The sequence below is a fragment of the Pleurodeles waltl genome, chromosome 4_1 (assembly GCF_031143425.1).
Source record: "Pleurodeles waltl isolate 20211129_DDA chromosome 4_1, aPleWal1.hap1.20221129, whole genome shotgun sequence".
NCBI classification, from domain to species: domain Eukaryota; kingdom Metazoa; phylum Chordata; class Amphibia; order Caudata; family Salamandridae; genus Pleurodeles; species Pleurodeles waltl.
Window position 1 is genome coordinate 791,171,580 of NC_090442.1, and position 26,818 is coordinate 791,198,397.

The following is a 26,818-nucleotide window of genomic DNA, read 5'->3' on the forward strand; positions in this document are numbered from 1 at the left end:
TGCACTGTTTTTGGCATTGCCTGTGCCCATTTGCTGCTCCGCTTCGTTTTTCCCTTTCTGATTGTCCCCGTGCTCAATTCTAGCTCTTACCGGTTGTTCCGACCCTGCCACTGTGAACCCTGCGTCCCCGCCCCCATCACGCCCCCATTGGCCACTCCCTCCCACCTCCCAGCTTCTTCTCCCTCCCACCTCCCCTTCTTAATGGCAGCAGCGTGCAGCGGGCGCGCCGCCAGAGTCAAGCCTGTCTGCGCCCGCCCGCACCTGGACCGCACCCACCACCCATCCCCCGGTCCATCTTCCTCTGGCCCCCCCAAGCGCCACCACTACTCCACAGATCTTCTTGCTCTCAATCCCGGCCGGCACACCGCCTGCGCCCAGGCCAACCCCAGACACACACACGGACCTTTCGCATGCCACTTATGCCACTTCTCCTACACTCACACCAACAACACCAACAAGCACCACAACAACACCAAACACCCCAATCACCTCAACTGTATCCTCCTTAGCACCCGCTCAGTCCACAAGCATGCCATTGAGCTTTGGGACCTACTCACGACAAACTCTCCCGACATCGTCTTCCTCACTGAAACATGGATGAACTCCTCATCGAAACCCGACATAGCCATCCCAGAAGGATACAAAATCACCCGTGTAGACCGTATCAACAAACCAGGAGGAGGAATCACCATAATACACAGAAATTCCATTAAGATTTCCACCAACAACACCCTAGACACCGCAGAGCACCTACACTTTCAGGTACACATCAACGCCAACACCACCCTAAGAGGAAACCTCATCTACAGACCACCAGGACCCCGTCCCCCATTCTGTGAAACCATCGCCGACACTATCAGCTCACACGCCCTCGCCTCCATGGATTACCTACTCCTTGGTGACCTTAACTTTCACCTGCAAAGCACCCATGACTGCAACTCCACGGCCCTGCTGGACAACCTCACAAACCTTGGCCTCAAGCAACTGGTCAACTCACCCACCCACTCAGCCGGGCACACGCTAGACTCCATCTTCACTTCCAGCAGCCACATCGCCTTCACTCACAGCACCGAACTCCACTGGACGGACCACCACTGTGTCCACTTCTCCTTCTTGAAGCCCACCACTAACAACATCCTACTCCCTACCGCAAGTGGAACAAGATCTCCAAAGAACAACTGATCTCCAACCTCGCACAAGCTCCACCTCCCAGTACTAACGACCCCAATGCCTCCGCCCTCAACCTCACACGATGGATAGAACCATTTCAAGACTCCCTTGCCCCACTCAAAATAACTAACAACACCTGCACCAACAAGGCAGCCCCCTGGTTCAACGCAGAACTTCAGTCTTCCAAACAAGAATTCCGAAAAATTTAGAAAGCCTGGCACCAAGAATCCTCAGTGAACAACTTCTTCTCCCTCAAATCAGCCATGCGCAAACATCACCAGCTCATCCGGACCACCAAATTATCCTTCTACAAAGAAAGCATAGACGACAACGAACACAACAGCAAGGAACTCTTTGCTATCATCAAGGAACTCACCAAACCCAAATCCTGCGCCATCGACCCTCCACACTCCCAAGACCTCTGCAGTTCCCTGTCCAACTACCTCCACCGCAAGATCGCAGACATATACAACAGCTTCACATCGTCATCACCCACCATCACCACCACCGACACAGCCAACACCACGGCTCCCTGCCGCACCAACGTACTGAACACCTGGACCCCCACCAATGACGAAGAAACCGGAAAAAACATGAGTTCCATCCAATCAGGCTCCCCAACAGACACTTGCCCCCACTACATCTTCAACAAGGCCAGCCAAATCATCGTTCCCCAGCTCCGTGCCGTCATCAACAGCTCCGTCGCGACTGCAACCTTCCCAGATATTTGGAAACACGCCAAAGTCAACGCTCTTCTCAAAAAACCCAAAGCAGACCCTGAAGAACTCACAATCTGCCGACCTATCTCTCTACTCTCCTTCACTGCAAAGGTCATAGAGAAGATAGTAAACATATAACTGTCTCGCTTCCTAGAAGGCAACAAAATACTCAACGTCTCCCAGTCTGGATTCCGCAAAAACCACAACACCAAGACTGCCCTCATCACCTGTACATACGACATCAGGACCAGATTAGACAAGGGTGAAATCGTCACCCTCATCCTCCTAGACCTCTCCACAGCTTTCAACACCGTATGCCACCAAACCCTTCACACACGCCTCTTAGACGCTGGAATTCGCCACAAAGCCCTGGACTGGCTCACCTCCTTCCTTGCCGAAAGAACCCAAAGAGTTTGCCTCCCTCCTTTCTGTTCGACAGCCACCAAGACCATCTGTGGGGTCCCCCAAGGATCCTCCCTCAGCCCCACCCTCTTCAATATCTACATGGCTCCACTCACCAACATCATCCCCCCCACGGCCTCACCATCATTTCATACGCTGACGACACCTAGCTCATCATCTCCCTTACGAGGAACCCATCTACTGCCAAGGATGACCTATACGCCGGACTCCTCGCCATCGCTAACTGGATGACAGCGAACCACCTCAAATTGAACTCAGAAAAAAAAGAGATCATCATCTTTGGCCCCAACAAGACAGCATGGAACGACTCTTGGTGGCCCACAACCCTTGGACCACCCCCAACACCCACCATCCACGCACGTAATCACGGCATCATACTGGAATCATCTCTCTCCACGACTCAGCAAATCAAGGCCATATCATCGTCCTGCTTCAACACCCTTCACATGCTACGCAAGACTTTCAAATGGATTCCTTCAGAAACAAGAAGAACGGTCACCCACGCCCTCATAAGCAGCAGACTAGACTAGGGCAACACCCTCTACGCTGGGACCACAGCCAAGCTTCAGAGAAAACTCCAGCACATCCAGAACGCAGCCGCACGTCTCATCCTCAACCTCTCTCGCCACAAACACATCTCCGCCCACCTCAGATCCCTACACTGGCTACCCATCAACAAAAGGATCATTTTCAAAATCCTTGTCCACGCTCACAAAGCCCTCCACAACACCGGACCGGCCTACCTCAACGAACAAATCAACTTCCTCAAACCAACTTGACAGCTCTGCTCTGCCGCCCTCGCCCTCGCTACAGTCCCCCGCATCCATGCCCCTCCTCTGGCGGCAGATCCTTCTCCCACCTCGCCACCAAAACCTGGAACTCCCTCCCCACCAATCTACGCAAGACCCAGGACCTCCTAACCTTCAGAAAGCACCTCAAAACATGGCTCTTCAAGCAGTAACCCCCTACAATTTAAAGCCAGAAAATCAGCCAGAATTCAAAGCAACAATATGGAACAGATACTCCAGGACGATCAGCATGCCGAAAATGCCCTGAGAACCCCAGACATGAAATCTCCCCTGCAGGAAATTCAAAGCAGCCTAGCCTCTATCGACAACAAGATGGATAGTATGTGCGCCAGGCGAGACTCACTTAAAAATAAATTGGAAAAGCAAGATGAGAGACTGACCGAAGTTTAGCAAAGAATCTCCGCACTAGAGGATACTGTTCATGCTAAAGGCGAATAACTATTACAAATAAAAACAGGTTTTGAAAATAATAGCAGCAACAAATGAAGACCTTGAAGCCCGCTCCAAAAGGAACAATTTGCAAATAGTGGGAATCATGGAATCCACGGACACCGGTCATATGGAGCACTATATCGAATGCCTCCTCACTACCCTATTTGGTACAGACTCCTTCTCTTAGTTGCTAATAGTGGAGCGGGTGAACAGGTGCATAGCTCGCCTTTTGAACTACATAGACAGAAATGTTACCTTGAGGAGGGCATAAGAGCAACGCAAGCTACAGTTTGAAGGAAACAAACTATATATCCTGACTTTACAATCATGGTGCAAGAAGCCAGCAGGAAGTATAATGCAATACAACAGAAACTAAAACAGGCAGACATTTCCTTTGAGATATTGTACCGTACGAGGCTTTGCATCATACGAGGCAAAGCCCATATTTTCACCACCCCGCAGCAAGTTGGGGAATACCTGCGTTTTGGATGGTGGGATTCACCTTCGGCCCGTAGCTCTAGTCATCCTGAATTCTCTCCGTTCATGTCTAACCAAGATTGAGTGTTTTGAGAGAAGCCCCCCTCTTTGACCCAGACTCCTGGATATCATTTGTGCTTGCTTAAGACTTGAAAGTCTCGTTCAGGTTGGTGATTCTGTCTTTTCCCTATGATATCTGTCAAACTGATGTTTAAAATAAAAATAAAAAAACTGAAAATCCTTAGTACATGGGTGTATCATTCTACTTTTGTGCTTTCAACTGATTTAGATGGATAACATTTATTCTTTCCATGGGACGAACATAGTCTTCCCGGGCGCCCTCGCTACAGGGAGGGTATCCCGCTTGGCTCACTAGATGACCTCACCAGGGGATACCCCTATACCAGTTGAAATTCCTGTACTTAACTTAAGTTGGTTATTTAGGAATTTCATTGACAGGGCAACACCTGACAGGTTTGGGATGTCAGTGTGAGAGGGAGAGGGTTGGGGTTTTTTGCGTTCATTGTATGTTGTATGTTACCATGCACAGGTTGTAAATGAAAGTTATGGTTTAGCTATGCTAAAAGTGCTACACGTTATTGCTGGGAAATCATCCCCAACCCTGATTAATACCAAATAGAACCAATGGCAGCCCCTCGATCTCCGTCCATATCCTTAACTGCCTCACATGGAAAGTGAGAGGGCTGGGCAATCCGCGAAAGAAAAAGCATATTCTACCCTATTTGGAAAGGCACAATACGCCTTAGATAACTCCAAGAGACTCATTTTGCCCCTAGGGCCCAGGCATCATTTGCTACTCACTCAGCCACATATCGACAATTTGCTACTTAATCATCGTATTCATGTGGTACAGCCATATTGGTCTGTAAAGACATACCATATGTGCCCCAGGGCGCTCGAAATGACCCGCAGTGTAGATACACGGTAATATGGGGAAGATTGGCACAACAATTGATTACAGTAGTCAGTTCCGATGGCTCCAAATTGGATGATCCCTCCTTTTTTGACACCTTATGGGCTCACAAAGCAGATATTGGGTCCACACATGTACTATGGGGGGAGACTTCAACCTTGCACTCTCAGCCGCCTTAGATGAACAATTTCATGCAGCCATACCCCACAAGCTAGCCGCCAAACACTTGCGCAACATAATGACAGCAAATGACATAATAGACGGTTAGCGTTGGCTTTACCCAAGCGGCAAAGAAGGTACCTTTTACTCCAGTGTCCATTCTAGCTGGTCAAGATTAGATTACTGGCTTATCTCATGTGTGATCATTGTCTGGGCGAGGGATGTTGTCAACCTAGCCCACACTTACTCAGACCATTCACCTGTCATGCTGCGGCTCGCTCTGCCGGCGGCGGCTTCCCCCCTCGTTGGGTGGCATCTCTCTTCCACCCTTCTCCTCAACATCTCATTTCAAGACAAATTGAGATGGGAAATCACAGATTTCCTTGATATTAATCAAGGTTCTTTGCCAAAAGTCAAAAAGAACAGATGATGGACAGAATGCTGAACAATGCAAATATTTACCCCCAGTCACAAAGATCTGGGTTTAATCCCTTGTTTTTTTTGCTTACCACGCTACCCCAGTTTTGACCCACCCATATGCAAATCAGTTTTGACCCTATTCCCTATGGGAACAGTCCAGCCCGAACGGCCAAGCCAGGTCCTCACTGTACTGGAAACAGGCATCCTAGGACCGGTTTCAGGGTATCACCCTTCATCAGCTAGGCTACCTTGAATCCAGTGTCACAGTGAGCATGGGACCCACGTCTGGGCATACCCTTCCTAGGGTGACAAATAAAAAAATAACTATCTGTGCCAAAAGTCTATACAATTTGGGAGTCCTTTAAGGTCACACTGTGAGGTAGCTGTATGTTGAAAAGCGGAGGTGTACTCCAAGACATTTGCGGCACCCTTCGGCCCTTGGAGGTAGATATTAAATCCCTAGTACATGAGCTGTCAACCAGACAGAAGGTGGCAGATAGGCATCTTGTGATAGGGTGGGTGGTACATTGTCTTCCCCCTGTCTGTTAGCGGTTACCGCTGCGGTGTTTTTTTCTTCCGCCGTGGCGGTCGGAGTGTTAAAGTGGCTGTCTATGTTGGCGGTTTCCGCCATGGTCATGATTCCATTTTTATTTCTGCTGGCCTGTTTGCGGTATTACCGCCGCTTTAGCGCCGACCACACTTTTATGAGTCAATCATCGCTATAACCCAGGCATATGTAGAGAAGTGTGTGACTGAGTTGATCGCGTTGTTTGTATTACATGTGATGAACATAGAGTGCTAGACTGAACAGGCAACATCAATTATAATGGTAATTTAAGCAGCGGCAGGGTAGTTCAGTTAGAACTAACTAATGGGCGACTCTGCAGTGAGGAATTCAAATCCTTGCAATTAAGGCAGAAGTTCGATGTCAGTGAGCGAAGAACTCAGACCTTAATAATCCTTACATCAGTAATATTTCCCAGCGTTTTTTTACTTCTGTCTGAAGCACGTTATAAAAACAAGATATTAATTCACAATCGGGGGTGAAACTCTTTGTGTAACTGACAGGTGGGCGGGGTCACTGCAAACATGCCAACATTTTAACATTTTAGAGTAGGCATGTGGGATATTTTTTAAAAATAGTATTTTCCCCACTGACATATTGAAGCAGAGGCAATCTGCCTGAATCGGGTATATTGGTATGTTATGATGGCAGATAATCAGCATTTCATTTTTGGCTGTTTAACCCATTCGCTACTAGGCCTTTCTCCCTCCCCCCCGTGCTGAGCCTTTTTTGGCTCTTTGGGGTAGCTTGCGCTTAGGCCTCCATAACTTTTTGCCCACCTACGGTATCCATGCTAAATATGCATATTTTTTTCCAACACCCTTGGGATTCTAAAGGTACCCAGGGCTTGTGGATTCCCCTGAATGGGACTGAGAAATTAGCCAGAATACAGCTAAATTTGTTGTTTTTTTGGGGAAGAATGGGAAAAAAAGTGCTGCAGAAGAAAGCATCTGTTTTTTTACCCTACAAATGGCATAAATGAAGGGTTTGAGATGCTAAAATTCACCATCTTCCCAGCTTTCAGGAACTGGCAGACTTGAGCAGTAGTGACTCGCAGCGAATTTGCGCACAGGGGAGGGGGAGGAGGTAAATAAAAATTAAATTAAAAATAAAATTAAATAAGACTTACCTCCCTCACCATACCACTGCGCTCCATCTGATCCTCTGCTGGCTGCAGACAAAGGCTCACAGCCTGCCCTGCTGCCAATTGGCTGGGAGTGCCCAGCCAGGGTGCTCCCAGGCCGACTGGGAGGCTGTGCAGGCTTTCTCCAACCCAGCAACTGTGCTGCTGGGCTGGAGAGAGCCTACAGCGCATGTGTGTTTGGCCGACTTGAAACGGCTGGCCAAACATACATGCACACTGAGGGGGAGTGCTTTTTATTATTGTTTTTTGCTAAAAGGTTTGCAACTGTCACTGCTGGCAGGGGGGCAACACTCCTCCACTGTAATGGAGGAGCTGCCCCTGGACTTGAGTCAGAAAACCACATTTTTCAACACAGCTTTGGCATTTTACTAGGACACAGGTCATTTTTCCTATTTTTTGTGCTTTCAACCTCCTTCCAGTTAGTGGTAGAAATGGGTGCAAAACCAATGGTGGATCGCGGAAAGCTATACTTTTCTGAAAAGTAGACAAATTTCTGAATTCAGCCAGTTCCCTCATTGTTTTCCTATAGAAAGTAACAGTTGAAATGAAAAAAATATTGAAATTGATTTGAAAAAGCAGCCATTTGTGCCTATCGTCACATTCGTAACGTCTTCTAAGTATGGTAGATTTTCGAAAACAATATACTGTTACATCCGCTGAACCCTCTGGTTGCAGAGATAAATATGGCTTATAGGTTCACCATTAAACCGAGGTACCCAGAGCCAATAACTGAGCTAAACCTTACAATGATTTTTCATTGTGTACCAGGTATACAGCAATTCATTTGGTGAAATATAAAGAGTGAAAAATAGGTATCAAGGAAACATATGTGTTTCCAAAATATGCACAAGATATGGAGTTTAGAAGCAGTGGTTATTTGCACACTTTTGAATTTGTGGGTACCAATACTAGCATGTGAATTAGAGGGAATTTCTCAAAATGACTTCTTTTTACACACTGTCTTACATTTGGAAGGCACAAATGCAGAGAAAGACAATTGGTAATAACACTTTTGCTACTATTCTGTGTTCCTCTAAGTCTCTCAATAATACCTCACTTGTGTGGGTAGGCCTGGTGCCACTGACAGGAAGCGGCCCAAAACACAACTTGGACACATCACATTTTTCCACTGAAAACTTACCCTTTATTTGCAGTGTGCCTAGCTGTGGATTTTGGGCTCTAGCTCAGCTGGCACCTAGGGAAACCTAGCAAACCTGTACATTTCTGAAAATTAGACACGCAGAAGAATCCAAGATGGAGTGACTAGTGTGGCTCTCACCAGGTTCTGTTACACAGAATGCCTTGCACACCTCACACTTTGTCAAAAAAAAAAATGTTTTTCTCACATTTCTGTGATGTAAAGTTCTGGAATCTGAGTGGAGCCACAATCTTCCTTTCACCCAGCATTCCTCCAAGTCTACCAATAAAAATGGTGCCTCACTTTTATGGATAGGCACAGTGTCCCCAACGGGAAATGGCCCGTAACACAGTGTGGGCACATCACATTTGTCCACTGAAAACTGACCCTTTTTAGGCTTCACCTGCACCCGCTGTGCTTGCACGCTATGCTTGTGAAATCTTTTGTTGATAAAAAAAATCTTAAAAGGGTTTTGGAACCCATCCTTTACTTACCTGAACTTAACATTGGCTTAGTCCAGCGTTGCCCTAATTTACAGGCTTCTGATTGGCCAGCATGTCATCTATTTTCACTTCCTGCTCTCTGCTGCTTAGCCTTCCTGCTGTCCATGCCATTGGGTTTATCCTGGACCAAGTACTCCTTCTGCTCACTGCCATTGGCTACAAGTCAGTGTGCTTCCACTCCAAAGGTACTTTTTTTAAATTTACAAATCTCCCACACTCTGAACATACTCTTGCAGCGTAAATGCATTGCAAGTCTGTCATTTGTGTCTAAAAACCTTGTTTGATACAGATTTCCAAACACACACTTCAGTGCTACACACAATTCTGGATTGTATGTGACAAGGGTAATTTTACTTTTGTTGGCTTGCATTTTAGGAAAACCTACTTAGCTGGTGCCTTTTTTAATTTTAACTTTTAAAGACACGGATCTGTATTCATCCAGAAGGCTGCCAGCAGTACGTTTGAGCTGTGACTATGCGCACTGAGGCTGCTTCGTTGAAATGCTACCTAAGCGGGTACTATAGTTACAGAGTCACTTTGTGATTCTGAGGAGGGTTGCACGTCTGTCGACACGAGTATCTGACAAAAAGCAGAGCAGAACGTGAAGGCATTAATAACGTCCTCTCGCTTCTTTCAGCCCTATTTCCAGCACACTGTTGGCAGGAGACAACTGCATTAACATGCCTCTTGGTCCACCATTGTGACTCACATGGCAAGGTGCATGATCCCTTGTTTGTTTGTCTAACCTGGGAAAGGTAAGCAGAGCTGTGTCACAGAAGTTAACAAACAAAGTTAACAAACGCCATCTGGTGGTGTTTGAAATGTGCAGCGCTTGTTTAGCTGTGAAACACAACATTTACAACATTCTGGTGCGGAGAAAGCTATACATTGGTGTACGTCATTGGGAGCAGCTGCAATTCTCAAGGGTAAACAAACCACTTTCATTCACTGAACAATATTTCTCTGCTTGCAAACCTCCAGAGGAGACTTTCTGGTACAGAACATCAAATACCTCTGTTCACTGAAAGTCTTAAAAGTCATTACCTTCTAAGAACAATTCCATTGTCGGGATGTTGGTCTTTTATTAAATTACATGCCTGGCCATTGTTCAGTTTAATTAACAGTTCCCACTTAATAATGCAGTGGATTGGCACTCCTAAGAAGTTTTGACAAGCCTCTTGCTTGAATGCTGCTGCCCGTGTGGCTTCAGCTTGTATTGATACAGACTCTAGAGCTGTGTCCTCTATTGACCCGTAGGTTAAGTCAAACTTCAACATCTTTTTATTTCAATGGCTCACTGAAATGTTGTGGTGTGTCGGGTGCGATAGCACCCATCACACATTTCACTGCCCGTGATTCAGGCAGTGAAATGCACGATGGGGCTGTGCATGGGCCCCCCCCCCCCTGATGCCCCCATTCCCCCAGCCTTTCCATGGCGGTGTTTACTGCCATGGAAAGGCTGGCAGATGGGGACTCGTAATCCCCATGGCAGCGCTGCTTGCAGCGCTGCCCTGTCGGATTACAACCTCCGGGGCCGCCAGGCTGCAGGCTGGTTGCAGCCTGGCAGTGTCAGCGGTTTGACCGTGGCGGCTCCGCCACAATCATAATGGGACGGTCGGACCGCCCGGATGGAGATCCGACCACCATCGCAAGTGTGGCGGTCTTGAGACCGCCACACTTGTAATGAGGGCCTAAGTCTTTAGTACTACCCAATGGAACCCATTTTAGCAACCTTAAAATATTGAAAGATGAAGTTAAAAAATGCAAGATGTCAAATGTATGTCTTGGAGATTACATGGTGCTCATTGACAAAGGTGTATTACTCTGAGCTGTTTTACCAGGATTTTAGCCTGTGACCTCAAGGGAACACAAAGGTTTATCTACCAGATCATTAACCCAGTGATCTGTCTTACATAAAAACAAACTTGTGCTGTTTTATGCTCAGGGCCAGTGTGGAAACCAAAATCAGCAAAAATGTTAAACCAGCCCTGTTAGACCTGACAGCCTTAGGGTGGTCACCCCCAACCTTTTGCCTGCCTCCCTTCACTTTTTGACACTGTTTTTGCTGGTTTTAGGACTCTGCGCACATTACCACTGCTAACCACTGCTAAAGTGCACATGCCCTCTCCCTTAAATCATGGTAACATTGGTTCATACCGAATTGGCATATTTGATCTACTGGTAAGTCCCTAGTAAAGTGCACTACATGTGCCCAGGGCCTGTGGACTGAAGGCTACTAGTGGACCTGTAGCACTGGTTGTGCAATCTACATAAGCAGCCCCTTACCCATGTCTCAGGCCTGCCATTGCAAGGCCTGTGTGTGCAGTTTCACTGCCACTTCGACTTGGCTTTAAACTCCCCTTTTTCTACTCATGTCACCCCTAAGGTACGCCCTAGGTAACCCAGAGGGCAGGGTGCTATGTGGGTAAAAGGCGGACATATATCTGTGTGTTTTATATGTCCTGGTAGTGGAAAACTTCTAAATTCATTTTCCACTGGTGTGAGGCCTGCTCCTTTCATAGGCTAACATTAAGGCTACCCTCATATACTGTTTGAGTGGTAGATTCTGTTTAGAAAGGGGTAAACAGGTCATATTTAGTATGGCCAGAATGGTAATACAACATCCTGCTGATTGGTGAAGTTGGATGTTATATTACTATTCCAGAAATGCCAATTTTAGAAAGTGAGCACTTCTCTGCACTTTAATCCATCTGTGTCTTACAATCCACGTCTGAGCTGGGCTGGGCTGGTTTACAGCTGCCTTGTGCATTTCACCCAGACAACCACAAACACAGGATGCTCAGTCATACCTGCATACATCTGCACACTGAATGGGTCTTCCTGGGCTGGGAGTGTGGAGGGCCTGACACTTACATTTCAAAGGACAGTGGCTTGTCCTCACACATTGGATTGCCAAACCCCCTACTGGGACCCTGGCAGACAGGATTGAACTGAAAGGGGACCTTGTGCACTTCTAAGCCACTCTTTGAAGTCTCACCCCACTTCAAAGGCATATTTGGGTATATAAACTGGGTGCCTGACCCTATCAACTCAGACACTTCCTGGGAAAGAAACTCTGAACCAGAACCTGCAACCTGCCAAGAGAAGCTGCCTGGCTGCCCAAAGGACTCACCTGGACTGCTGTGCTGTAAAGGACTGCTGCTTTGGTGTTGCACCGCTGCCTTGCTGACTTCTGGTACTGCTGGGACGTGCTCTCCAAGGGCTTGGATTGAGCTTGCCTCCTGTTTCCTGAAGTCTCATGGCCAAAAAGACTTCATCTCTGCAAAGAACTCCTTGTGCGGTGGAAAATCGACACACAACCTGCCGGAAACGACACACAGCCTGCTTAGCGGGGAAAGAATCCCCGCATCGCTGAACCAGAATGACGCAGCTGGCTCCCCGAGTGGAGATCGACGCAGAGCCAGCATTGCGACCAGAACTTTGACGCACAGCCCACTGGATTGAGGTACCACCGAGCCGGAATGAAGCAGCCCGACTTCCTGCAAGAGGAATGGACGCAGCTCCTGCTGTGTGACAGAAACTGCGACACAACACCCACTGGATCAACACAGCACCTGTAACTTTGTCCTGCGCGCCCCGGATTCCACACATTGTCCCTGGGCATCAAAAGACCCCTCATTCTTAAAGAGGATTCAAGCATGCACACTGGAATTCAACGCAAAGCCCTTGATGCGTGGAAAAGAATCGATGCATTGTCTGTGTGCACCCAGAAATTTGACACACATCTACCTTTTTCAACACATCTCCTCCTCTGCGGTCTTCATGCGTGTAATTTTGACGCAAAACTGGTACTTTGTGCTTGCAAGAGACCATTGTGACTTTTAAGAACTTGAAGCTCATCTTATCATTACAAAAGTGATGTTTCAACTTGTATTCATCAAATCTTGATTGTTTTGACCTTAATCTACTCAGATAAATATTCTATATTTTTCTAAATCTGTGTGGTGTATTTTTGTGGTGTTTTCACTGTGTTATTGCATGATTTTGTGCATAAATACTTTTCCACATTGCCTTCTAAGTTTAGCCTCACTGCCCAGTGCCAAGCTAACAGAGGGTAAGCACAGGATAATTTGGATTATGTGTGACTTACCCTGACTAGAGTGAGGGTCCTTGCTTGGACAGGGGTTACCCTGACTGCCAACCAAAGACCCCCTTTCTAACAAGTCCTAATTTTAGAACTATATTCAGCCAAAGTCACATGATGGGCGGTTCTGCCATATTTATGATGCTTCATATATGTGATCAGAAATGGCACACAAGAAATGTCCCGAATTAACCTACCACTATTTTACCTTGAAACTTGCTAGATACACAAAAATCTCTTCAGCTTTTACCGACTTCAGTATTTTCAGTAGGTGTGTCCTACCACTGCAGAGAGTAAAAAGTGTGTTGAGATAGTTCCCTACTGTAGTCTCTTTTTCTGTCTCTTAGCATAAAAATCTAGCAGCCCCAAAAAAGAAAAGCTGAAACTTTAGTTACAGACTTTGGGATCCCACATGACTGAAATGAAGAGGAGGAGAACCAGAAGGAGAACCAGAATGACTAGCATGATCAGGGCCAATGGGAAGGACTAGGGGCAAGTAGACTGGAACCAGGAGGACAAGCATGACCAAAAGCAAATGTAGGATCAGGCATAGGACCTGGGCTAGGAGTACCAAGAATAGACCAGGACCTGGACAAAGTCCACAACCAAGAAGACCAGGAACAGGGGACCAATGAGACCAGGCCTGCGGTGGTCAGGTCCAGGAGGTCAATGTCCGAGTGTATCAAAACAATAAGGCTAAGTGGACGAGGGCGTCGAGTCCACCTATCCGTGGTCCAAGAGGGCAGCACCAACAGCATCAGGAGCAGATGATCCATAAACAGTATTGTGAACTGGAAATGGAGCAAGAGAAGAAGGACCAACATGTTTAAGAGGACCAAGACCAAGACAAGTAGGAGGACCAATACCTTTAGGATATTGATGAGGATCATCACGACGAAGAGGGTCAATTCAGGATGATTACTGGATGGAGGACTAAGAGAAGGAGGTTTAGTAGGTTGAGGAGTATGAGCAGGACTAAGAGAAGGTGGGACAGTGGAAGTATCAGAAGGAGGACAACCATTATGCGGATTACCAGAAAGAGGGCTGAAGCATAGCCAGAGCAAACTGCACTCAAAGGACCAAGAAAAGGACCAGGACCAGCAGAAGGTTCGAAACTAGAAGGACCAGGACTAAGAAGATGAGAGAGACCAGTGGCTTTTCCAGGTAAGGTGGCAGGCGCATGAGAAACATGCTTCTGCTCCACCAGCAAAATCCTGATTCTATTTCAATGGCCGTGCCTGCATCCACTGACATCCAGAGAAGTCCTACACTTACAGGCAGTCCCCTGAGATGAGAACCTAAGCTGCAGGAGAACAGATGAAGGTTGATAGCTGAGAGTTGTGAAGGCTGCACCCTGGTTTGGCTCACCGCATGACTAGGAGCAGTATCGGGGTCCCAGCGGAGGTGAGCAACACTGTGGGGACGTCTGCTGTAAAGTGAATGACAGATGCTCATGGATGGAAGGCTGAACCCTGTGCAGTGCTGAAGTTGAGAATGCGGCCACTAGCTACAGGGAGCAACAAGGAACCTGTGGCAACGGTGGGCACCTGTGGCTTCAATTATGCACCCCCGGTTGAAAGATCAGAGCGACTGGAGCATGTAACAGACAGGAGATTGCCTACAACTGTTGGAGGCTATTGGTTACGGTGGCTAGTCAGAACTACTACACTGCACAACTGGTGGACCTGTTCAGAGCTCCCCCCAAGCATCTTACAGAAACAGCAATGAGGCTGGAGCTTGTAGCTTTTAGGGTGACTCAGGGCCCAGTGGTAACAGTCTCCATAGCATGGACTTGGAGAGGGGTCGCTAAACTATACTACTTGGGCATGTGGCACCTTCTGCACTTAGACCTATAACTCAGTCATGATTGCACAGACCACACCTGCTGAAAAGATGACACAGAGACACACACTATGGGCAAACTCACTCATAAGGCTGCACTCAACAAGGGTGTGAAGGAGGACCCACTAAGATGAACAGGGAGTGGATGTGGCCGTGTCCCCTAGAGTGTCTGGATGGAATGCCCAGATAGGACCTGCCGTTATTGACAGAGCTGTGACAATATTCCAGGCAGTTCGGGACTCCAGCGCAGCCCTGAAACAAAAAGTTAGTGCTATTGTAGATGTTGGCCTACTTTGAGCAGATCATTGGAAGCTCTCCGCTAGAGTGAAGGAAACTGTGTCTACCCTTGCCACTATGACCAAAAGATTCTGCCCTACAACTTCAGGTGAACGACATGAGCAGGTGAATACATGCTCTACAGATGAGAGCAGAAGATGCAGAAGGGGCCCCGCTGGTGGGCCTCCATGAGCTAATAAGGCCCTTTGGCAGAATTGTTCCAGGAGGTATTGATGCTCAAAGCAGTGCTTGCAAACGCTCAAACTAAGTTCCTTACTGTTGAAAGAGTGCAAAGCGTCCCATACCACCCACTGCCCCCTCCCCTCCCCTGCAATCTATGGTGGCCAAGCTATTGAATTACTATGATTGAAAATATATCCTACAAAGGGCCGTGGGCCATGGAGGGACACAAAGTGCACATTTTCCCTTAGTATATGACCTTGTGTAGAGGAGGCATCTGGGCTTCATGGAGACCAACTAGTTGCATAAAATTCTAGGGCTACCATATGGTCTGATTTACCCAGCAAAGCTCCGAGACACTGCAAATAACAAATCCATCTTCTTCACGGATGAGGTATGGTCGTGCCTGTAGAGAGAAGGTCATAACATCTCCTATAAAGGGAAGGCCAATACTGACACCGCACAGAGGTGAATGCCTCAATGAAGTAGAGCACTGCTACTCTCAGGGGCCCCCATGAAGGACCGTGTGGCGGTGAAGAGGGCATCATTGGTCTCTGATATTCACACGTGAAGAGAGCCAAGAGTCCAGTCAGGTACCAGCAATTCAGAGGTTGCTGAGAGCGGCTCATAGACATCATTCGGAAGACAGGTGTCACCGATGAGGTGCCCCCTCATCACCCCCAGGTTGGTGGACAACTAAATCTGATACCTATGGAATAATTCATGAAGCTGAGATTGGAGACACCTTCAATTTTAATGTGCCCTGTGGGGGGGGGTCACAAATGAGTGACATCTAATTACGCTTGATAGACTATTTTGTGAAGACACAGCTTTCATCCTAGCGATGGTGGAGTGATAGCATCACTGAATTTGACCTTGAGATCAGCCCTCGCCCACCCAGAGACCTCCAAGTGTATATGGACTCCATAAACTTTTGTTTATCTTGGTCCAGATGGTTGAAGCAGATTTTGCTTCAACTGGGGCAGAAGGGAACACCTGTTTTTTTTATATTGTGTCATTATACTAGTCAACTCCATGCAGTGCACTCTCCACACATTATCCAACATATCCCTTACCTGACAGGCACATAGGATACTCATATGGGTACACCTCCTTAATAACCCCTAAATATGCATAACAGATACAATTACATCACTTGGAATGTCAGGGGATTGGGATCCCCTGCAAAGTACAATTTCTGCGTCTGAGGAAAACACAAATAGGGCCTGGTTTAGATGTACTGTACACTGTATTACGATCTCCACAGGACATAATGGGATCGTAATACGATGGACATGATGTTTGTCACATTTATGACAGAGTATTCCTGCGTGCCAAGATCTAAACCAGGCACATACCATGTTTGCTAGAGACACACATGATGTCCCCGGAGTTAAGCAAGCTAGAGAAATGTTGGAGGCACCAACTATGAGGCACTGTCTTCTCAGCTTTCTCAAGAGGTACATTGATCTGGGTGGCACTCGGGGTCCCCCTCACAATTACATAGACGGCAATCAACCCAGACATAGATTCACAATTATTGAGGAAGCACTAGACGGGATGCTATTACTGATCGCTCATTTGTACCTGCCCATTATCAGACAGGGGCAGTTCCTGAACACCTTATCCACCCACCTCATAAGGACCTTTGGCACTCCCTAGCAGTGGAATGGAGACTATTGTATAGCTTGGTGCTCAATAGTGATTTGGACCACTCTCTACTGCCACACATGTCTCCAGGCTAATACATACAGCTGGCATGTGGTATCCACCATTGGGTTACTAATTGGGAACTTGTGACTCTATGAAAGGAGGTGCATCCAGAGATCCGTAGGTGGCGTGGGCAGTGCAGGGGCTCCCCTGGCCAGCCCCGTCGCAAAGTTCACTGTCTGCTTTGCAGACAGTGAACATTGCCACAGGTTCTCGTGCACACTATGCACGTTCTGTGATGAGCTGGTGCCAATGCTGTAGGACGTTTCCTCCTGCACCAGCAGTAAACTCATAATGGGGCCAGTGTGGAGGCCGATGCATGGCAGCAACCTACCTGTCAGGTCTACAGAGGATGGGCTTTTTTGTTCGCCAAAGTCATAATGACCCCCATAGTTTGCCAAAGGTAATGCTTAGGTGAACTGACGTTGGCTTCGCTCCACATGAAACCACTGCTTATGACTCCTCCAGTTATAACTCTTCCGCAGGTAGGTTAGGGGATCCCAGAGTTCAGTTTTTCCATTTCCAGCACTGGCTGCACCCCTTACCGGTGTCTATCTGCAGATTCCCCATGCTGAAAAAGCAGTAACATGGCTTTCATATCAGTATATTTAGGCACACATGCCATTCTAAACACATGACCCAGTTTCAATAAGACACCCCTTTGCCAAAACTATCAATTACTATGTTTAAATACTTTAAAAAATTTAAACTAAAAAAAACTGGATATCTTCACTTTATGCGGCAGGTGCAATCTGCAAACATAAGCATTGCAACCCAGTACTCTGCAGTGGCTGTCACATTTTCATTTGTATTTTTATTGTTTAATGTAAACCTTCACACACTTGTGACACAAAGAGAAGCAACTCCTACTAAAATACCACAGCTACAACGTCTTACTTTTCCTTGTTCATGGAGATATCTCTCCAGCAGCAATCAAAATCAGTCAACACAAAATTTTTGCGGCCTACTTCAACAGTTTTAAAAAGCACGCAGTCATATTTAAATCAAGCCTAGAAAAAATATTACACATTAGTATCTAGTTCTTATCACAGCACATAGGAACGCAACGGATCTCAAAAATCTTTTGGACGAGCAGTTGAATGAGTGGCACGAGCCTATTTATTTACCCATTCTTCAGAATACAGTAAGGGACAGATGTAGCAAAGTTTTGTGAGTCGCAAATGGCCCGAATCGCTATCTGCGACCCCGCAAAATCCGAACTGGGATGCAAAAATCCCATTTCCTAATCGCAAATAGCGATGCGACCCAGCACCGACTCGCAAAAATTGCGACCTGATTTTGCAACCTGCAATCAGGAAGTCACAAATTGCGAGTCGCAAACCATATGTAAAAACCAGTCGCAAATTGTGACTAGTCCCAAAAAGCCCATTTTGCACGTTTAGATTACCACTGATTCAGAGCAGGTGGTAACCAGAACCAAAGTATAAAAGGAGACCCAGAAGGCATCTGGGTGACTCAAAATGGCTGAACTGTACGTGATAGCATGGAGGAGGAGAGTCCAGGCTGCCCAGCAGAGGAGGAGGAGGCAGAGACAGGAGGGGATATACCGAACCAGGCAGTCACTATTCCAACAAACTGAGGAGGAGATATATGACAAATATAGACTGAGCAGTGCTGTAATCTTAGAAATAATTGAACTGCTGAATCCTCAGCTTGAACGACAGACAATGCGCGGGAGCGCCATCCCTACACATGTGCAAGTGCTATGCTCACTGCACCTCTTGGCCTCGGGTAGCTATCAGGGGGTGATTGCTGTGGCAGGTGAGGTATCCCAAAGTGCACTCTCACGATTCTTCAGATGTTTCCTAGATGCCATACTCGCACACATGTCCAGATATATATATACCTACCCAGGAATGAGGCAGAAATTAACAGCACCAAGTTGGACTTCTACAGAATTGGCAACTTCCCCCATGTAATAGGGTGTGTGGACGGAACACATATACAAATATGCCCACCTGCAAATCTGGAATATGTGTTCCGCAATAGGAAATGTACCCACTCACTAAACATCCAGGTGGGATGTGACGCCGATTATGTCATTACTGACATTGTAGCTAAATATATTGGGAGTACACATGACTCATACATATTCAGGTACAGTGGGATACACCAATGCCTAGAACGTGGGGAGTTTAGATACGGATATCTATTAGGTATTGGTGACTACACTCTGAAGCCATACATGCAGGTCACTGTGTAACCCAATTTTGTCAAACAGGTGACAGTGCATATGCCCTGAGACCATGGATACTCATCCCGTACCTAACACCTGGCAATCACAACGAGAGGCGATATAACAGTGCACATCGGCGGACCAGAACTGTAGTTGAGAGGACCTTTGGCTTGTTAAAGGCAAGAATCAGATGCCTCCACAAAAGTGGAGGTGCACTCCAGTATGCCCCAGAAACAGCATGCAAGATAGTTGCCGCCTGTGCCATCCTACACAACATTGCCACCAGACGTGGGCTACATTTCACCCCTGAAGACACAGACACGGAGGATGAGGAGCAAGAGCTACCACACCAACAGCCTGGGGATAGAAGCATCGCAAATGAGGGCAGACAGAGATGGAACCACATTGCAACCCAATACTTTGGCAGGTATGTGGCAACCGTGACCACACTCACTAATGTCAGACACACATAGTCCAGTTGTGTAATGAAACAAACAAAACCTTTTTATTTCTAAACTATGATATCATTAGAATTGTACAGTATGCCACAGTCTTGAATTGTAAAAAGTCATATCAGACACATTAATTGTATGTGCCTCAGTGATAGTACATTTTGGTGGCTCACAGCCTCCTCCTACTGCGGCCACCATGGCTCACTCCTGGTGGGTCCCCTGCCGTGTACTGCTACTCTGCAGAACACGCGAATCAGTGGCAGACACACTGCTGATTGTAGAGCCCTCCTCGCTGTCCTGCAGGGCATCCTCTGTGCCCCTTCAGCCTGCCTGGTCTCCATTATCTCAACCGCATGGCTGATGTGGCCACGTCCCCGTGCCACATCCCCTGCGAAATGACCTAGTTCAACCTGCAGGCTGACAGTAAGCCTTGAAAGGCAGGTGGTGTTTGTAGCCAGGTGCCCAATGGATGCTGCAAGTCTGTCAAACCGGGCTGCAGTGTTGCGCTCCCTGCGCCGTGCCTGTGCCCTGTCTGCCACGAGTTCCCTGACCAAATGTTCAATGGCCTGTGTTAGGTTCCCCAGATGTGTGTTCATGTGTTGGAACTGATTGTCAACATTAGCCATCCCATGGGTCATAGTGGTCTGCAGTCTGGTAAGGTTCCTGTTTATTGACAGCAACTGTCTGTTTTGCAGGCGCTGACCGTGTACTAGTGATGCCTCCAGTCCCACAAACTCAACTTCTGTGACATCATCCCTGTACACAGAGTGCACTCTGTGCCGGCATCTGCGCACTGCTCCTGCTGCTGCCTGTGTGTGCCTCTCTGTAGGGCTGGGCCCTGGTGCTACCCCTGCTGCCTCCATGTCCTGCGCAGGATCTTCCATGGACTCTGGTGGCATTTCCATGGGTGGTGGCGTCCTGCTGGGTCCTGCTGTGTCACTGGCAGCCTCCTCCTGTGGGTCTGGCCCATGTTCCTCTCCCTGCATGTGTTCGCTGATGGGGGTGACTTGTGGGAGACCTGTGGGACATAGGGGATACACTGTCAGTCTCGCACATCTGTTTTATGCCTCATAATAAACATTTGCCAATATTTGGACCACTGTACTACATTGCCCATAATGCACTATTCTAGAGGTTGCTAGACTGGAATGGAGCTAGTCTGGTGGTGCCTGCTGCTGTGTACTGGGATAGTGTGTATACTGCATTTGTGGGTGTCAAAGCATATATCATGGCACTCACTTTTTGATGTTCCAGGCACTGAACTGTCCACATCTCCTATGCCCAGTACAGCCTCCGGCTCCAGTGTCGTCTCCACCATGGTTTCCAGGGCTGTAGATGGTGGAACGGTGGACGGGCCTCCTCCAGTGCCCCTCATCTTCCTCATGCGCTCCGCAACCCTCTCCTTGGTCCTGGAGCGAAGGTCATACAACCTTTTCCTGATTTCGTCTAGGGTGCAGTGGCTTACCCCAATGGCATTGATTTTTTCTTGAATTTTTTGCCAAATTCTTTTCTTCTCAGTGTCAGGGACACTCATTGCTGCCTTGCCGAAGAGTTGTTCAGGGTGCAGGCAGCACTCCTCCGTTAGGACCTCCAACTCCTTGTCTGAGAATTTTAGTTTTCTCTTCCTGCCAGCACTGCCTGTCTCCTTCTCCATGGTTGCTGCAGCTCCTCTCTCCTGGGTGTGGCTCTGCAGTTTGGGCTGTATGTGCTCCTCCCTCCTCCCAGTTCTATTTGGTGAATTCCTGGTTCTGATGTCATCACCAGGAGCCAGGAAGTGGGTTTCCCAACTGTAATGTTGCACAATGTTGCACCTGCAGGCAATTTGCAGGGCAGTCGCAAATTGTGACATCGGACCACACCCTTCGCGCAATTTGTGACCGCTAAATACAGAGGTCGCAAAATGCGGTGCAACACCTCTGCAACTCGCAATTTGGTATTGGGAGTTTTTATTGCATTTAGTTTTGCGAGTCGGAAATAGCGATTCGCATGGAGTCGCTATTTCCGATTCACAAATTTTTACCTACCTACATCTGGCCCCACATCCTTAATCTACATTTTGCATTTGGACAGTTTAGAGCCCATCCAGTGCATTGCCCCCTCCTCTTGGACAATAATCAACCCATAGACCCAAATTATTTTAGGCACGTTCCAGAAGAGCCATAATAGGCTACAGAGTGATATCACCCACAGTCATTGCCCTTATCAAGTCAATTTTTTTATGCCAAAATTCCAGCACCCAAGAGCATAGCCATGCCATGAAAAAAGGCAACATTTATGAGCCCTACACTTTCTAAACTCAACTCCCCACCCTTGGGAAGAATGTTGCCATGCATTCTACTGTAAAATACAGTCAATAAACACATTTACACTGTACCAATTTATGTGTGCAGTTGAATGGCACATCAACTTTTGTGCAGCAGTACTTCCAATAGGTATCAGACACTGGGTGTCCCAATTGTTTCTCCCATGCCCGTTTCGCTATATACTTTTGGGTCATCGCACTATCTGCAATTTGACACAAAGTAGTGAGCTTGCACTCATCCTGTGTTGAAAATGGCCCTTTCTGCAGGGGTTCACCTGTCTTTTTTGCTTCTGACTGCCTATTTTTGAAAAATCTTTTGGTGCAGATGGTTTTTAAATTGGAAGTTTGAAAATGCAACTTTTAGAAAGTGGGCATTTTCTTGCTTAATCATTCTTTGTTTCTGTCTGGCTGTGGAATACACGTCTGGATCAGGATGACAGTTAGGCTGTTTGTGAATTCCCGCCAGGCAGTCACACAAAGGAAGTTGAGGTGTGCCCTGCATATCTTGATGGGTCTTCCTGGCTAGAGTGGTGGGAGGAGCCGACATGTACACCTCAATAAAGCTGTGCCTGCCCTTACACAAAGCCGTCTCCAACGCCCTGGGGCATGTCTGGGACCAGGGCAGGAAAGGCAGGGTCTTTTGCACTACAAAGACTTTCCTTTGACGTTTGCCTACTTCAAAGGCAGAAATTAGTAAAGTATTGGGCTTCTGAGACTACAACTTTAGAATCATTCTGGACTCAGGACATTCTGCCTGGAAGAAGAGTTAGATGCTGTAGGAGGGACTGCCACTCTTCTTGTTGCTTTGCAGTGCTGCTATGTTGCTTGCTGCGTCTGTCCAGGGAATGAAAGGACTGGACTTTGCTTTCAACATTCTGCTTCCAAAGGTTCTCCAAAGGCTTGGGCTGAGCTTGGCTCTGTTAGAAGTCTCAGGGACATCAAAGACTTCATCTTCCAGCGCCTGGACTCTCATGCTGAGAGGCCTAGCTCACCTAGTGGTGCTAAATCTAGTTCCTGGGCCCTTGGGAATGAGTTCTGCTGCAATGAAGAAGAAACCAAATACATTGACTCCAGAGCAACTTCGGAACTGGCATCACTGTCTGACTCCGGGCCATTGCCTACACTGTAGCCACGGTCCCCACTGAGTGCAATGACTGCCACCAACGCTGCAGGCCTGATGCTCTCACAGAGCCTCTGAAGTCCCCACAAAGCATGAGTGCTGTGTCACTGATGTCCTTGACACCCGACTCTTCCTCAGCACCTGTGTCCCCATGGTGTGATTGCGACACCGCAAAATTGACGCCTCGCATCTTGCCCTGCTGGATTCATCGACCCTGCCAGATTGTACGGATGCTGCACGACCTCCCCTGCACCCATAAGGAAATAATGCCTCATCTCCCCTGCTTCGCAGTAAGGACCCCACACCTCACCTTCCCGATAGCAGGAGGAACCGATGCCACACTGGCTCCAGCAACGCCTCACCTCCCCGACGTTGTGCTACGTCTTTGTTTCCTCATTTTCCACAGGTACATGGGGCCCATGCAACTCCATGACTGGCCTGCACTCCCTTGTGAGTGGCATCGGAATGTTGGGAACAGCTCCGTCAAGACGTCCTGATAGCCCAAGGTTGAATTATTGTCTTTCTAAGAACTTTTATTGAGATTTAGGCCCTCATTACAACATTGGCGGTATTGACCGCCGACTGCCATGGCCACGGCCACCAACATACCGCCGCCGTGGCTACCAGCCGTCTAAGCGTATCATAACCACCAATGGTATTCTGCCAGAATGCTGGCGGAACACCACCGACTGTCATGGCGTAGGATGACAGTAAGGCGGCGCTGCTGACAGCAGCACTGCCACAGCAGCAAAACACTGCCGACTGTATCATGAGCAATGATACGGCCTGGCGGTGTTTTGCTGGCAGACGCTGCTGCTGACAGCAGTGCCGCGGACTGTCTCAAGCAGGAGGACCCCCTGCAAGTAGGTAAGTCGGGTTCTCTGACCTGAGAGAGGGGTGGGGGGTGTTGTGTGTATGTGGGGGTGTATGTTTTGGGATGCGTGCATGCAGGTGTGAGTCGCGTTGGATGTATTTGTGAATGAGTGATTGTGAGTGTTGTGAATGCATGTGTGTGACAAGGGATGTTGGTGTGTGTTACGGTGTGTGGGTATGTATGTGTGCATGCGTGGGTGGTGGTGGGTATGAGTGTGTGCATGTGTGTATATGAGTGTGGGTGTGTATATGTGCGCGGGGCAGGAGAGGGAGGGGGAGGGTGGCAGAGGACTCTGTGGAGGGGCGGTAGAGACCCCTATCAGTGCCAGGGAAGTGATTTCCTGGCACTGATAGTGCCTAACGTTATGGTTTTCGAGGCGGTAAGTTTGGCACAAAAACCATGGCGGTAGGCCGGGTTGTAATCCCGAGGGTGGGATTGTGACAGCCGCCGGGCTGGAGAGCCGAAATCTCCAGCCCAGTGGCTGTTACCACCCTGGCGGTCGGTGTGTTAAAGTGGCGGTCTTGGATGGCGGTAACCGCAGGGTCAAAACCCCATTTTTTTTACCCCCGGCCTGTTGGCGGTATTACCGCCGCATTATCGCCGACCGCCATGGTTGTAATGAGGCCCTTAATGTTTAAAAATTCAAAGCTTTTCTTGTGTATATTGCATTTTTGTCATGTTGGTTTTGTTTTACTCAGATAAATATTGGCTATTTTTCTAAACTGGTGTGGAGTACTTTTGTGGTGTTTTCACTGCATTACTGTGTGTGTAAAAATACTTTACACATTTCCACTGAGATAAGCCTGACTGCTTGTGCCAAGCTACAAAGGGGGTGAGCAGTGGTTATCTTAGCTGGGTGGCTCCCTTACCCTGACTATAGTGAGGGTACCTACTTGGACAGGGTGCAAACCACTGCCTACTGGAGACCCCATTTCTAACATCCTCTTTCTGAATAATCTTGGTAAGTAAGGTCAGTCCATAGGTGGGTGAGGGGAAAGCACGACACACAGATTTAGCCGCCAACCGCAGACTATAACATAGTATAATTGACAATGGCAAACCACCTTTCCTGGCCATGTACTCTTGCAGTTCATTGAACACGCCAATTGGAAAGAGATCACCTGACACTGTAATTACCATGAACTTTATTATATATCCAGAAGGCTTTCCAAGCATAGGTAGGAAAAGAGAATTTGATACTATGGCCATCAGAGGAAAATAAGGTACTTCAGCTCTAGCCCGTCTGGTTACCACCTGCCAGGCACATCTGTTCATTCTGACTACGTCCACATCATCCCTCTGAATAGTAGGCTTTCTATATATTGCTGTTGAAAGCAAGTGAGGCTCAGCCATCCTACGTTCAAGTATCACATGCATAAGGAACGACTGCGCACCAAACTAATCTTTAAGTTCTGTGCCTGTGCAAACAGATAATATAGGAATGGGTCAGGCACTGTGTTTGGTTATCACCTGTGGCTGTTGCTGCAGCAAGCACCCTGCCAAGTCACATGTTTATGTTGACTTATCTTGGGCAGGTAGGTAGGCCGTGACAGCCCCTGGCACACAGGTGTTAATGCGAGGACTGACTTCCACAGCAGCACTTTTCTCCTGGGCCACTCTTCTCTTCGGACTTGGTGTCTGGCCTTCTCCTTTCAGTCCGACTGCTCCTGTGGGACAAGTGACTCTTTCTCCCGGCTCCGCAGGCTAAGTCCCAGGTCTCAGGCAGACCCACAGCCCTCCTGTATGATGCTCTTACTTGAGGTGATGTTCCCTCAAATCCAGGACATTGGCTATTAATAATTCCAGCTCAGGAACACAGCAGCTCTCCAAGTACTCTACAGAGTACCTTTGTGCTTGGTCAGTGAAGAGACTTAAAAGGAACTAAGTGGGAATGTTTTGCTTTCACTTTAATACATGATTTCCAGAGAGAGGATGTAAATCCACTGTCCAATGTCCAGGAACCATTTTGAGGCAACTCCGTTCCATATTTTTTGAGGTGGCTTCAACACAGACACAGTCTTTGCGCAAGGTGATGGTTTTCCCAGCAGGCAGTAATGAGATTGACTCCAGTTAGGAGAACTGAGAACATGAGCACAACAAAGGTTAAGCTCTCTACTTAACTGTCATTAGCCTTCCTGAAGAGCAATTTAAAGGACAGACAAAATGACCAGACACTGTCCCAAAACTTCTCCTACCATTAACCAAGTGGCACTGCATGAGAAGGACTAATCAGCAACCCCTGGCACCCCAAAAGGCTACCACATAGTTCCTAGAGCCAACCTGTCTCCATTCCTTGACATTAAAGTATCCTGGGTTACATCTTCCAGCTCATAAATGCAGCCAATATGCATTCGTTGCCTGGGGGGGGGGGGGGTAGGGAGGGGGTTGCCACAACCTCCATTTTGTGCCATGTCAAACCAAGGAAAAACAAAAAAATGATCCCACCTGCTTCAGTATTCATGCACTCATAAAAGATATGGAATCCAGCTACACACCCCACGACCTACAATCAGAGATGTCAACACAAGGTCTGTGTATGACATATAAGTGGAAATGTACATGAGTGGGCCTGCAGCCATTGCGCTCTCACTTGGGTTTAGGTAAAAAGGCCTCTCCAATAATATAGGTTTAAAAATGGTGTGTTGCCACCACCTCTCAAAGTCATGTCTCAAATGAGACAGGCAGTGATTGTGTGTCCACTAGTGGGTACGCTTTTAGCACCCTTCCTAAACTTAGAGCCAGGCACATGGACTTGTGGTGAAACTTCCAGTCTAGCACTTGCAGGATCTCATGTGTGAGGTTACCAGTTTCACATGCAGTCAATTGTTTGTTTCCAATAGTGCAAAGGTGATACCATGTGTTGGACC